Source organism: Bos javanicus, chromosome 12, assembly GCF_032452875.1.
Source record: "Bos javanicus breed banteng chromosome 12, ARS-OSU_banteng_1.0, whole genome shotgun sequence".
NCBI classification, from domain to species: domain Eukaryota; kingdom Metazoa; phylum Chordata; class Mammalia; order Artiodactyla; family Bovidae; genus Bos; species Bos javanicus.
In genome coordinates this window covers 9,636,998-9,652,304 of record NC_083879.1, presented here as the reverse complement: position 1 = coordinate 9,652,304, position 15,307 = coordinate 9,636,998, and the positions used below count along the sequence as shown (strand labels likewise).

The window sequence follows — 15,307 nt, the reverse complement described above, 5'->3', positions numbered from 1 at the left end:
TGGTATAAAATAAGAATTAGGTTTTGAACTTTTATATTTCACCTGACATATAATATTTTGACCTTTAATATCTAGTTTCATACTCAATTCAGTCTCTTACTTAGGGAAGTCAGATGCATAGAAAAATAATACCCAAGAAGTTTCCAAGTGATATTTATGAGTAAATTCATATATTTTTCTAAATGGTAGTTGTTATCTTTTTCTTAAATATATTTCACTAAAATTTTTCACTGAAATAGATTCACTAAATGTTCTACACTTACTGTAAATCAAAACCACTCTTTTATCATCTGATTAAACTTGGGTGAACTAAGCAACACCTTTGGCCTCAATTTGTATCTTTATTTAAAATAAGTGTTATCTGCCCCAGGGAAAGGGGGGCAGAATAAAATCAGATCACAGAGGATAGCTCACCAAATCTGACAGATATGAACACATAGAGTGGAGTTTAGCAAATTTTTATCAATGAAATATAATTATTTTCTCTAAAATGGTGGGTCAGGAAACAAATAGAAAACCCCTACTGGTCAAATTGGATCCAAACTCTGTCCCAATCTCCAGATACTATATTGGGGAAAAGACATTAGTAAGAAAAACCTCACAGCCTTCACTAATATGCTCCCCTCCTCCACACATACAAACACATATGCAGAATGAGAGAAAGGGAATCAATGAGAAGAGAAGCAGACTGGAGAGATAAATGAAAAATCACTTAAAAATAGAATATCCTGCCAGTCACTAAGGATGTCCTTATCTTGATATCTTAGTGTTTCGGAAGTAGATGCAGGATAGAGTGCTGGGGTCTGCCATTTCCAGGGTTCGAGGCTGGAGAGAGTCCACATTCAGAGCTACTATCCTTAGAAACATGATTAACCCAAGCCTCAGCCAGGTCCAACTCTTTGCAACCCCATGGACTATGCAGTCCATGGAATTCTCCAGGCCAGAAAACTGGAATAGGTAGCCTTTCCCTTCTCCAGGCTATCTTTCCAACCCAGGGGTTGAACTGAGGTCTCCCGCATTGCAGGCAGATTCTCTACCAACTGAGCCACAAGGGAAGCCCAGAAGCATGATACCCATCTGCATTTTGTTAGCGCTCTTTTAGAGCATTCTGCATTGAGAGCATCCCCACGAGTTCTGTAGGAAATCTTGGTTCACTAGTTTCTACACCACCCCTCCCTGCACCGATAAACAAGAAGCTTGACTAGATTTCAAGTTACAGATTAGAAAAAAAAAATAGATTTCTTTTTTTTTCTGATAAAGTGCGAAAAGTCAAGGAGAAACCAACCGCATTTTACTAGGCTGAATAAAAGAAAGTGATCTCTCTATAAAAGTATAAAAAGAGAAGAAATAGAAGAGGAGGAAAAGAGAAACATACTATTTAAAACTACTGAAGAATATAATCTAGAAGAAAGCATAATTCAAGAAACATAAGTATAACAGAATCATGAATTTAATATGTCAGTTTATAGATAAAACAATAGCATGAGGCTGTATAAATCAGGTGTGTGTGTATTATATATATATATTCTATATTATATACATGTATATACAGTATATATAATAATATACATGTGTGTACACACATATATTGTATATTTACACACACACATACATACACACATATAGCATATATGTACATACATACAAGCACACAACAAAATCAGTGGTAAATCTGGTCATTTCTTTTTCTTTTCAGCAAAGGATTAATTATTTAACATTAAAATTCAGCATATAAAATAAGTACATAACCAGAAGTTCTTAAGGTTTTTTATATTTATCCTCTTATATACCCTCTCTTGAGGATATATGAGAATGAGAGAAAGGGAGCTTCTCAGGTGGCTCAGTGGTAAAGAATCCGCTCGACAGTGTAGGAGACTCAGGAGACCCAGGTTCAATCCCTGGGTTGGAAAGATTCCCTGAAAGAGGAAATGGCAAACCACTCCAGTATTCTTGCCTATAAAATTCCATGGACAAAGGCTTCTGGCAGGCTGTAGTCCATGAGGTTGCAAAGAGTTGGACAAAACTGAGTGACTGAGCGTGCACTCACACACATTCTCTCTTAATCTTAAAAGGAATCACTTTCCTCCAGCTTCCCTGGTGGCTCAGCTGGTAAAGAAATCTGCCTGCAATGCAGGGGACCTGGGTTTGATCCCTGGTTTGGGAAGATCCCCTGGAGAAGGGAATGGCTACCCACTCCAATATTCTGGCCTGGAGAATTCCAAGGACTCTATAGTCCATGGGGTCGCAAGGAGCTGGACATGACTGAGCGAATTTCACTTTTTTTTTTCCTCCAGCAAAACTGCTGATTTTCTTTTAAAATAAAGTAAAATTTTTCCTCGTCTGGTCTACATGACAAGACTGTGGCTACTACCAGCCCCTGAGTATAGCATCTTATAGCTTTATCCATACGCACTCCAGTATTCTTGCCTGGAGAATCCCAGGGATGGGGGAGCCTGGTGGGCTGCCATCTATGGGGTCGCACACAGTCAGACACGACTAAAGCGACTTAGCAGCAGCAGCAGCAGCAGCAGCAGCTTTATCCATTAGTTATACACTGGGAGCATTTATCATCTGCTCAGAAATCTCCAGGGAAGAGTTTGGACCAGTTGGTTACTTCAGTCTCATTGAACATATATGCACAGATTTTTTTGTTTTTCTCATGACCATATATGCTCAGCAATTGGTTCTACTGTAGCCACATGGATGGGAGAGGTTAAAGACATCAGACTGGTGAGCCAGCATACAGATTGCTCAACTCCTTTAGTCTCTAATACTACCTGAGTTTTCCACTTGTTTCTGCTGAGGATCAGAATGCTTGTTAAATCCATCAGGCCCTTTAATTCCAGGTATTTACAAATAACATGAATAAATATACAAACCCAGCTACCTTCTCTTATTCCTTCTTGCCCAGCCTGCTCCTCCCTGCCCTCTGTTTCTGCCTCTCACTGCTACCCCCCACACTACCATTGTTTCACCTTGGTCTTTAGATCCCATCGTCATTGTAAACCTGCACCTTAGAGCCTAGGCCTCTGCACTTGATTTTCTCTGAGCACAGCTGATGTAATTTAACACCGGCTCCCAGCCTCAGCATACTAACCTCCTGCATCTCTCCTAAGGGAACAGAGGATTCTCTCTTTCACCTACACTTCTGAGAACACAGGCGTCTGAGATGACGTTGACATCCTCCCAGTTCCCTATTTCCAATTTCAGATGGTTATTCTGCTTCCTTTACTTATTCTATGTCCCCTACTTATAGACACCTCTCTTCTGAGGTTCATGACATCACACCTTAGCATCTTGTTACTTCTGCACACTTCCCATTCCTTAGTCACAGTGGATGTTGACGTCTATCTGGCATTATCCTCTACTCCAAGAACTTTCATCATTAGAATAAATGTGAGCGGTCCAATTCCTCACACTTCAAATGTCTTTACCAGAAATCAGTCAATTTAATCTTCTATTCATATCTTTGGGGAAACCCTGGGCTTTTCAGCAGCCCAAACTATTAAATATTATATCTTGGTGAATTTTAACTCTAATGTCTAATCTTTGATCACAAATTCATTTATCTTGATCTCCTTCAATTCATATTCTAAGTAAATCTGATTTCATGGAAGACTTGAGTTTCTTCAACCCAAATAATTTTTGTTTCTCTCAACCTCCTAACTAGTACAGACACCATGCTGCAACTCAACTATTCTACTGTCACATATTCTACTTTGCTTTGTACTTTATCTTCTGCTATACTTATTATTAGGGATTCCCTGGTGGCTCAGATGGTAAAGCGTCTGCCTGCAATGCAGGAGACCCGGGTTCGATCCCCGAGTCAGGAAGATCCCCTGGAGAAGGAAATGGCAACCCACTCCAGTACTCTTGCCTAAAAAATTTCACAGATGGAGGAGCCTGGTGGGCTACAGTCCATGGAGTCACAAAGAGTTGGACACTACTAAACGACTTCACTCACTCAACCATACTTATTGTAATCTCTTCCCTTGAATCAGCATAGATATTCAACATGTCTTATAACCTGGGGTATCTAAACACTGTTGGAGAGGATCACAGGGTAAGTGGTTTGAAGTCACTTCAAATTCAACATCTTTACTCTTCGTTTGTTAGCACTATTCACTACCAACTTCACCTAGTTATGAGCATCCTTCTTCCCAATACTTTGCATCAAGCTCTTCCAAATACTCATCACTCTTCCCAAATCTTTTTCTGGGACTCCTTACAGAACCATGAAAGGCTGATGGTTTTCCTTTATCTGAAACAGAAATTACTTGTGCCATTATCCTAATATTTATATCAGTTTCAAGAATTTCTGAAGATCCAAACACAAAGCATTCATAATATGGTTGATCTTTAGTCATCCTATAGATCTTGAAAATTTTGATTGTGATATATTATGGATTTTAAAATTTTAAATGCCAAATTTAATTTAAAAATATGAGAGAAGATGAAATAAATCTGGAGGTACATTTTCAAGATTTATACCTTCTGAAAATTATAGTGATCATTATTATTTGTGAAATCACTATTTGCAAATGCATCTACTTGTTAAAACATTTTGCCACTTCCAAATAATACTCACTGTTTTTGCAGTCACTTGAGGACATGAACAATGGAGCAAATTTTTTGACGACCAGGCATACATGTTGTCAGCTGTGGAGGAAGAAGGTGACACTGCCTTCTTATTACAGCGTTAATACTATAAGCAAGTCTTTTAGTTCCATTTTTTGGTGTGTGTGTGTGCTTTTAGTTGGTGATTTCACTGTGGAAAATGGCTCCAATCATTGTGCTGACATGCTGTCTAGGGCTTATGCACACATAAGGCCTTAATGTGCTTTGCAGAGAAAATGCGTGTGTTAGATAAGGTATGTTCAGACATGAGTTATAATGCTGTTGCTTATGAGTTCAATATTCATGGATTACCAATGTATATTAAATATTGTACATTAAACAGAAATACATATAAATCAGAATAATGCTTTGATCAGTTGATGAAAATATTACCAGATGATTATAGGAACCTAATCCCATCTTTCCCCTGGGAGCAATGGTTCAGGATTCACTAATTCAGTGCTCATGGGGACTTTATAGGATCTAATCACTAGAATTACGAGAATCTGATATCTACAGATATTGATATTACAGAGATGTGAGGGGTTTCCATAAATACAGGTTCCTGTATGCTTGATGATGACACAAACGGAATTTCTGGCTATTGGCAAACAATAACTGCATGGTCTGAAAATAACTGTTGCATGCCTGCTCAGTCACTCAGTTGTGTCCAGCTCTTTGAGACACCATGGACTGCAGCCCACAAGGCTCCTCTGTCCATGGAATTTCCCAGGCAAGCATACTGGAGAGGGTTGCCATTTCCTACTCCAGGGGATCTCCCTGACCCAGGGATTGAACCTACATCACCTGCAGCTGCAGTTACATCCTTTACCACTGAGCCACCTGGGAAGCCCACAAATAACTAGTAAATCATTCAAAATATCAAAAGGATAAATTTGTTATGAACGATACATAGTTCATTGGGCCACCAATTAAGGTTTCTGGTGGTTTCTTTGTCAACTTTCTGCAAATGAACCAACTGGCTTGGCAGGGCAGAACAGATGTCATTCTTGCTTCTAATAGGTCAAGGATGCCTAATGAATACCATAACTTAGCAAAAATGGTCTATAAATAAACTCATAGAACTGGCAGCTACCCCCACCCCCCAAAAAAATAAACCAAAAAATATTCTCTGGGAACCTTTGGGGAAAGTGAGAAATAAAATTTAAAATGGTCATTTCATATCAGGTAGTGTAATAAATTTCATATTATCTCCCTTAAACCTATAACTTCTTTCTGATATCAGTATTATTACCTTTATTTTAGATGAAGTAACAGAAAAAGTAAGTATAATATCTAAATTCATCCAAAAAATAAGTAAGAAAATACAAATCAGCAATTATAGTCTGACTACTATTGTCTGACTCCAGAGATCATGTGCTTTTAAATTAAAATTCTAAGAGTTTTACTCTGTTTGCTTCTTTGCCACTCTGAGTTGTATGCGAAGCTTTCAACTTTCTTGTAGAAATGTATTTCAAAACCTTTTAAAATTTTGAATAGTCTTCTGAAATATATGAAGAGTTAATATAAAGTAATAGAATTATCCTCCTATGGGACTTTCGTTAAAGGACGTCTCTCCTTTACATTTGTGTTGCTTTACAAAAGTCCCTTTTCAAGTGACTTGATTGTACTTTGGCTTATATTTTCCCTCAGAAAAAGCATAATTGATAGTTATACATTAAAGTGCAGAAAATTACTATTTAATCAACGTTACACTTCAATGATAGTTTTGCCAATCCTCTATCATGGAGCTTCACCCAATATATTTCTGTAGGAAAATGCATTTTGGTTGCAGGTTGATGTAACAAGAACCATTTCCCTGAACTCATTGAATTCTCAGGAACTCATACAGGAATTCCTCCCTCCACCTTGCTGGACAGTGGGAAAGGAGGTATGTGCTGTGCTGTGCTTAGTTGCTCAGTCGTGTCTGACTCTTTGTGACCCCATGGACTGTAACCCGCCAGGCTCCTCTGTCCATGGGATTCTCCAGGCAAGAATACTGGAGCGGGTTGCCATGCCCTCCTCCAGGGGATCTTCCCCACCCAGGGATCGAACCCAGGTCTCTTGCATGGCAGACGGATTCTTTACTGTCTGAGCCCCCAGGGAAACCTCTCTCTACTTATACTCCTTGTCAATAAATTCTGAGACCTGTCAGAATATCTTTCAAAGGTGAGACTTAGGGAAGAAACATTCAAAGAGGTTGAATTGGAATGGCTCTGTTATTTCTCATTTTCTACAGTGGACCAGGCTGGCATTTACTCTAGTTCTGGGTCAGCAGCTCACTGCCTGATGACGATATGGCCTGACACATAGATGCGCCCTTAATTACTAGAAAAAGCATTTAGACAGTTAGCTGGGAAATATACATTACTTGCCTCTAGCACCAATACCATAATAGTTAAAAAATCAGGGTATACTGGACAAAATGGAAACTTGTCCAGAATATCAACTTCCTTACAGTTAATCTCACAGAAAAAAGGATTGAGAACTCTGATATCAAATAAAAAGCTGTTTTTTTTATGATTATTCCTATCCTAGAAATTACAATATAATGTGCATGTTTATTTTTGTTCCTCACACATTGAATTTATTTCAACCTTGCTTTTTAGCATATGCATATATAAAGAGATAGTGCATTTGTAGATATTGCATATGAACATTTGCAAACTATGGCAATATAGGTGAAAAGTCAATATGCACGTGTATATATACACACCAAAGAAGATGAGTTTATACATAAAAATTGTTGCCATATGTAGGATGTGTGTAGTAGTGTCTCAGTTTTGACACTTAAAAGTTTCACAGGAAAATTCACTTCCTAGAACTTGACTTGAATAGATTAAAAACAATACAAATCAGCCCCTCCTTCCAAGACTTGGCTTGAAATATTGATTAGTGTATCTGATGTATAATGTGTCCATTGAGAGAGTTATGGAATTCTTATCTAGAAGATAGGAAAAGCCAACTTCTAAAGAAACTAGACAGTCCCTCCCTCTCTTTTTCTTGGCTTTCGTTTTGAAAAAGTTAAAGTCTTCCATTATTTAAAAGAGATAGTTGTCAGGGCTTAGTCTCACAAAGAGCAGTTTAAGAACATCTGTACTCCGTGTGTGGTGTTTTCTGGACAAGGGTACTTTTTTTATCTCATACATCATTTATAATTTTTTAACATTCCATGCAGGATAACATATTTTTTTACTTCTCTCTGTGTGTGTGGAATTAAGAGGAAATAGTAAAAGAAGCACAACTAAAATGTTACTTTCTATGCTGGGACCCAGGGGTGCGTCTGTGTGTGCGCGCGCTCAGTCACTCAGGCACGTCTGACTCCTTGTGATCCCATTGACTGTAGCCCTCCGCTCCTCTGTTCGTGAGCTTTCCCTGACAAGAGTACTGGGGTGGGTTGCCGTTTCCTACTCCAGAAGATCTTCCTGACTAAGGGCCTGGACCTGTGTCTTCTGTGTCTTGTGCCCTGGTAGGCAGATTCTTTACCTCTGTGCCACCTCGGAATATTTAACCTTAGGAACATAAAGCTAACAATCGCATCCTGGAAAACCCCGCCATGTGGAACAATCAACAGAGAGCAAGACAAAGACAAAATGGAAGTATTTAATGACAACAGTTCAGTTCAGTTCAGTTCAGTCACTCAGTCGTGTCCGACTCTTCACGACCCCATGAATTGCAGCACACCAGGCCTCCCTGTCCATCACCAACTCCCGGAGTTCACTCAGACTCACGTCCATCGAGTCAATGATGTCATCCAGCCATCTCATCCTCTGTCGTCCCCTTCTCCTCCTGCCCCAGATTCATTTAAAAAACATTTACATGCATATTATTAATACTGCAAATATTTTCTTATCATTGCCTATCAGGGTATAGGCAGTAGATCTTTCTGACCCAGGAATCAAACCAGGGTCTCCTGCATTGCAGACAAATTCTTTACCAACTGAGCTATCAGGGAATCCCATTGATAAATACTAAAAGTATTTAGTTTCATATAGCTAAAAATTTTAGATACTTATTGCTGTTTCAGTAACTCTACATCACCTTGCAATATCCAGATAAGTAATTTTTTTTTTTTTTACAAAGGTATGTGGATACATAGATTTTGTGGATAGATACTATTCCCAAGGAATCCTCTTTCCAGTGAGGAAATAAAAATAAAAGCCATGAGATGGAGTTAAAGTTGAGGTGCATATTAAATGCAAAAGCATTATAGGATGGTGAAGTAAATTTTGAAAATTGTGCTTTACTGAGAGATGTAAGGGTTCACTGACTTTTTGGAATGCAAATATAATTTCTTATATATTCTCTTTTATCAGTATTAGCCTGAACTTTATTAATATAATAAATAGAAAGGAAAAGTTATTGGGGAAGTGATCCTTTCTGTGGCAAGTAATGAAAGACTCCCAGTGCAGGATCACACCGTCCTTGTATGAGATCAACCATTCCCACCATGGCAGTGCTGTCTGTAGGATAATGCTTCTGGATGGCTGAGAGTGCATGCATTTTACCTCCTCCTCCTCCCCAAATCCCACTGAAGGAATGGCATTCATGAATAGATGAGTTGATTCATAACAGCACTGAGGACAGAAGCAGATCAGGAGTATTTCAGAATTATGAGGAATTTGGGGAACAAAACCCAGTTGGTTCATGTTGCTGGATAAACCAGAGGGCAATATTACTGCCGAACTAGTTCAGTTAGTTGCTCCTTCGTGTCTGACTCTTTGCGACCAGGGACTGACCTTGAGGATGCCCTTTTCCAGCAGAACTGTGAAGAGACATCAAGCTTGAAACAGACAGACTTTGTCTTTCTATAACCAAAGGCCGAGGCCACCTAATACCCATCTTCCTTATCACACCCTCTTCCAACACACACACACACACACACACACACACAGACACTACTACCAGAGAGAGCGCGAAAGAAACGGCAGTAGTGGGCTTCACTCCTAGTTGCTGCTAAGTCACTTCAGTTGTGTCCGACTCTGTGCGACCCCATAGACGGCAGCTCACCAGGCTCCCCCGTCCCTGGGATTCTCCAGACAAGAACACTGGAGTGTGTTGCCATTTCGCTCCTAGTTAAAGGGAAACAAAACTCTGCTCTATAGAGAAACTGGCTAATTTGTCAAGGGAGACCAAAGTTTTGAGTGTAAGTCTTGGGCTTGTCTGGTTACTCAGATGGTAAAGCGTCTGCCTACAATGCAAGAGACCGGGGTTTGATCCCTGGGTCTGGAAGATCCCCTGGAGAAGGAAATGGCAGTCCACTCCAGTACTCTTGCCTAGAAACATCCATGCATGGAGGAGGCTGGTAGGCTACAGTCCATGGGGTTGCAAAGAGTCGGACATGACTGAGCTACTTCACTTTCACTTTTATTGACACCTCATCTAAGCCCTTACTTTGGGATTAGAATGGGTGTGAAACTCCCTGCCTTACTACACCCAATATGTGCAATGCCCAATTCACCCCCAAAAGGCCTGACCATCACTAGCTCCCACTGTTCCACTCAGGCCTTCCATTCCTTTCTTCCTGGCAAAAGCAGGAGTGAAAAAAGACCTACCCAAGACAGAAAAGCTGGTGCCAGTGACTTCTATTTATAAAAAATAGACTCTCCATTTATAAAAAAATAAATAGCAGTTAAGGGCCACCAGACATTTCAGTGGTAAAGAATTCGCCTGCCAATGCAGAAGACGCAAGAGATGTGGGTTCAATCCCTGGGTCGGGAAGATCCCTTGGAGAAGGAAATGGTAACCTGCTTCAATATTCTTGCCGGGAAAATCCATGGGAAATCCCCTGGTGGGCTACAGTACTTGGAGTTGGACACAACTGAGCATGCAGACGTTTATGGAAAGTATTTTCACACAATGAAAAGCCAAAAGTAACAAAAAGAACAACTGACCTCAAGAAGATCAAACATGCTTTTGGTAAGAGAAGAAAACTTTTCCATCAATATTATAATTAGAAAAACTACAATACATACAGTAATGCAGATAAAACTTAGCTAAGGGAAGAGATCAGACTCAAAGAGAGAAATACCACATGCTTCCACTTATATTTCAATCTAGAAGAGATGAAACTATAGGACAAGGAATATATCCATGGTTTCCAGGGCTTGGGGACAGGAGGACAGCAAATGGGTGATTTTGGAGGGCTGGGAAAACTGTTTGGTGTTGTGTCATGATTACAGTCGTAACTATAAAGCTCTGTCATATTTCAGGACACATGGAACTGTATAAACTACAGAGAGAATTTGCTATATGAAAATACAAAAATGCATTTAAAAATTTCCAATTAGCATTCTCACAAAGACTAGATAAGATAGCATATTCCTAAAAATAAAAAGAAGCTACTGGGCTTCACTAGTGGCCTAGGTGCTAAAGAATCCACTTGCAATGCAGGAGATCTGGGTTCAATCCCTGGATCAGGAAGATTCCCTGGAGAATGCCATGACTACCCACTCCAGTATTCCTGCTGGAGAATTCCGTGGACAGAGGAGCCTGGCGGGCTACAGTCCATGGGGTTGCAAAGAGTCAGACACGACTGAGAGACTCATATTTTCACTTTCATTTTCACTAGGATAAGCATTCTGAAGACAAGAACAAAATATAAGCAACTCAAAATATTGCTACTGAAATTAAAGTAAAAATGACTTAGGAATCCCTCCTTACCCCCTCTATCTTTATGTGTGTCTATTTGGTTTAAAGGATGAGTTTCAAAGAAGTATGTACAGAAGTTAGTACAGTGGTCATGATAAAGTTTAAAAGACACAAAAGAAAAGAGAAAAAGACAAAAAATTGGACAATTTGAAAAGCAAAATTAAGAGATAAGAGTAAACTAAACTAGTCTTCCCAGGTGGTGCTGGTGATAAAGACTGTGCCTGCCAGTGCAGAAGGCATAAGAGATGAAGATTTGATCCCCAGGTCAGGAAGAGTCTCTGGAGGAGGAAACTAAAACCCACTCTGGTATTCTTGCCTGGAGAATCCCAAGAACAGAGGACAAGGAGGAGCCTGGCGAACTACAATCTATGGGATGGCAAAGACTCAGCACAGCATGGCTTGCAAGATCTACATAAAGTACATTTTCCAATAGAGAGAGCAGGAAACATTAAAAAGAAAAGTAATCCATTAATAAAAGGAAAACAAAAACACAGTTTCAAATTGATGTTTCAATTAAGTGCTGAGCAAGAGGAAACAAATAGAGACTGTATGTAAGCATACATCCTCATGAAAATGTTAGCCAAAGGATAACCGTGCTTCCACTCACACTAAGAAATGGTCTGAATATATGTTCAATTGGTTTTGAATTTCATCAGATGAATCAGCTTCATTTTGGTGTGGACACTCTGATTGATATAAAAGATTACCTATAGTTTCATTCTCCAGGGCTAATCATCTTTTCTAAAAAACTCAAAAGTTATCCACGTACAAAAATATAATTTTTGTTGACAGTTTTGTGATATAAATTAGTCATTCAAAAAAATTTTTTTCATCCAAATTCCATGCTAAAGCTTTAAATCTGTGCTCCATAAGACCTTGTTGCAACTTAATGACTAACAATTTGGAAAGTTTAGTCTGTCATTGAGATCAAATCACTTTGTGTATCTTTGTCATTATTTGACCTCATCACATAAGCAACACCCTGTTTGAAAAACACCGTCATCAATGGAAATGATGATAATTATATCAAAAAAAAGTGTTTGTTTTTTTTTTTTCTGACAAAGAGATTGTATCTGAGTCTCTAGTAGAAGCTGTAATTATTTGCAGGTGCATTGGGCTTTCCACGTGTCACTGGATTATAATACTAGAAGTTGCTTTGAGGAATAACGCCTTTTTTTCTCAAGAGCTTTTAAACTGAAAGCAAAATATGGGACACGGAACATGGACCATTTTGTAACCCATTCAGCTTATACCTAGTATAATAGACATTGGACTGACATATGCCTGAAACCACAAATGCTGTGAAGAATATTAAAAGAAAATCATGAAAATAAGTGACTTTTGGTATCAAATTGGCAAACAAATATTTCTGAATTCTCATTTAAAAAAATGTAACTCGTTTTCTCAAGCAGTTCCTAGCATCAGTTAACTGGCTTTTCCACAGTCTAGCACAGTGATATCCTTAAAGTCCTTTGACGTCCTTGCATCATTCTGAAGCATAAAAGAGAAATTAAATGCTCAGTACATTTCCAATTGAGGCATTTTTGTGCCATAATTGGATGTTCTTTCACCCATAGGTGGGTAGCAACTGGCAGCTTATAAGGCAAAAACAGAATGGTGATCATGTTGTGCTGTGATACGTAGTGTGCAAAAAATTGAGTTGTCCACATTTAAAAGCTGTGATATTTTTGATAAACAAGGTCTTACTGTATAGCACAGGGAACTATATTAAGTATCTTGAAATAAACTATAATGAAAAATATCATTAAAATGAAATAAAACAACATAAAATAATGAGGGCTTCCCTGGTAGCTCAGGTGGCTAATCTGCCTGCAATGCAGGAGAGCAGGGTTCAAGACCTGAGTCAGGAAGATCCCCTGGAGAAAGGAACGGCAATCCACTCCAGTATTCTTGCCTGGAAAATTCCATGGACAGAAGGGCCTGGTGGGCTATAGCCCATGGGGTCACAAAAAATTTGACACACACATAACTGAATCCTTTTGCTGTATACTGGAAACTAATACAACATTGTAAATCAACTCTATTTCAATATAAAATACTTATTTTATAATATTGAAAGAAAAAAACAAAAAACTTAAAATTAATATACATGAATAAAAATTACCTCCATTGTCACTTCCCAATCCCTTACCAATGTATTCTGGCATCAACTTCTGTAAGATTTACAAATGAGAAGAGATATTGCTCTTGTCATGACACCTTGAACTGTTTTCTGTTTTTAAAATAATGCTACAATAGAATTTACATTTTAGTAGAGAGAAAAAAAAAACTGAGGATATTTTACCTAAAATCAGAATTGATGTCCTTCTTTTGTACGATTTTGAAAAGCTATGATACTGGGCCAGGCAGCTAAACGGCGGTGGACCTCGTTAAGAAGCACATAGCCCTACTGGTTCTCCACACACCACCCCCCTGCCACTGTCTTCCACTGGCTCTCCTCTGTCATGTACCTTGTGTTTGGCCCACAGTATTTGAATGTGACCCTTTCGTTTCTTTCAGTCAGTAGGCAAAGGAACAAAGACAGAAAGGGAAAGTGAACTAACTAACCTGACTTCTTGCTCGGGAGTATGGACGAACGTCTGTACCACCGTCATTCATGATTTCATCTTATATCTTTATTATTTTTTTTAATTTAGAATTGTTTTATTGTGTACATACTCAATAACAAGCTTTATCATTAGCTCTCTGAAAGTCATTAGGAACAAAAGCTTATAACAATTCACTGCAAAGAGAGAGACATAAAAATAAGCCTTGGCAAAAAATGTATATGTGACATAGTTAAGTACTTCATCACTTGAAAAGTCCCAACAAGCACTGCAATGTGCATTGTCAGGGTTTTTACAAGATTGTCACTGCATTTTAAGATGTTAAATCTTTGCAAAATCCTTTGACTTTAGTAATTACAAGAAGGTGAGAGGAAAACATGTTTCTGAATTTGGCTCCTTATAGCATCTGATTTTTTTCAGATCAAACTCAAAATGTGTGAGAACTAACTAAGCTTGTTTTTCATGTAGAATCCTTTTTTCAAAATAAAATAAAAATAAATAAAACATTTTCTTATGCAATCAAACAATATTTTGAAAACAAGGTAAATCAAAAATATAAAATATTAAGGCTTAAGTTTTGTGTATACAAAAATACTAAGAGTTATTTTATTTTATTATTATTATTATTTTTTTTTTATGGAGCAGCTACATGCATCATGTATTGTGCTGGAGCCAAGCTGTACTAAATGTAATAGGTGTAAATGCAAAATGGCATAGCTGTTATGGAAAACAGTATGATGATTCCTCAAAAAATTAAAATAGACCTACCATATTATCAAATCCCACTTCATCATACTTTTCTAAAAGATTTAAAACCAGGATGTCAAAGAGATTGCTAGCCCTATCATGTTCATTACAAGTCAAGATATAAAATGACCTAAATGTTATTTGACAGATAAAAAGATGAATATGTGTTATATACACACAATGGAATATTAGGATGAATAAAGGCTGAATATGAATATGCAGCAACATAAGTGAACCTTGAAAAACTTATGTTAGATGAAATAAATAAACTAGTCAAAGATAAATACTGAATAATTCCACTTACAAGAAATCAAAGCAGTCAAATTCACAGAAACAGGAGAGTAGACTGGTGATTTCCAGGGGCTAGTGAAAGGGAAAAGTAAATTAATTAACAATGGGCATAAAGTATCAGTTAAGCAAGATGAATAACTTTCAAATATCTGCTTTACAACACTGGACCAATAGTCAACAATACCGGTTCATACACTGAAACATTTATTAAGAGAGTAGGTCTCATGTTAAATGCTATTATCACAATACAATTTAAAAAAATTAAAGGTGATAGAAATCTTTTGTAAACAAATATGACTCTTATTTCACTCTAAAATCACCTACGATAGCTTTCTGCATATAAAGTCAATGTTTTCTTACTGTCAATTTGCTGTCAATATCATCATTGCTTTTATTAGTACATGCTATTAGCATAATTATTTTCCTTTCACTGT

At 38.0% G+C, this 15,307-nt stretch overlaps 1 non-coding gene across 1 annotated transcript; it reads left to right on the top strand.

Annotated features, from left to right (window-relative positions):
* The first annotated feature begins 3,761 nt into the window (after positions 1-3,761).
* On the top strand, positions 3,762-3,834 carry TRNAC-GCA (transfer RNA cysteine (anticodon GCA)). The gene has a single exon. It is a non-coding gene; the product is annotated as a tRNA-Cys (tRNA).
* Positions 3,835-15,307: the final 11,473 nt, after the last annotated feature.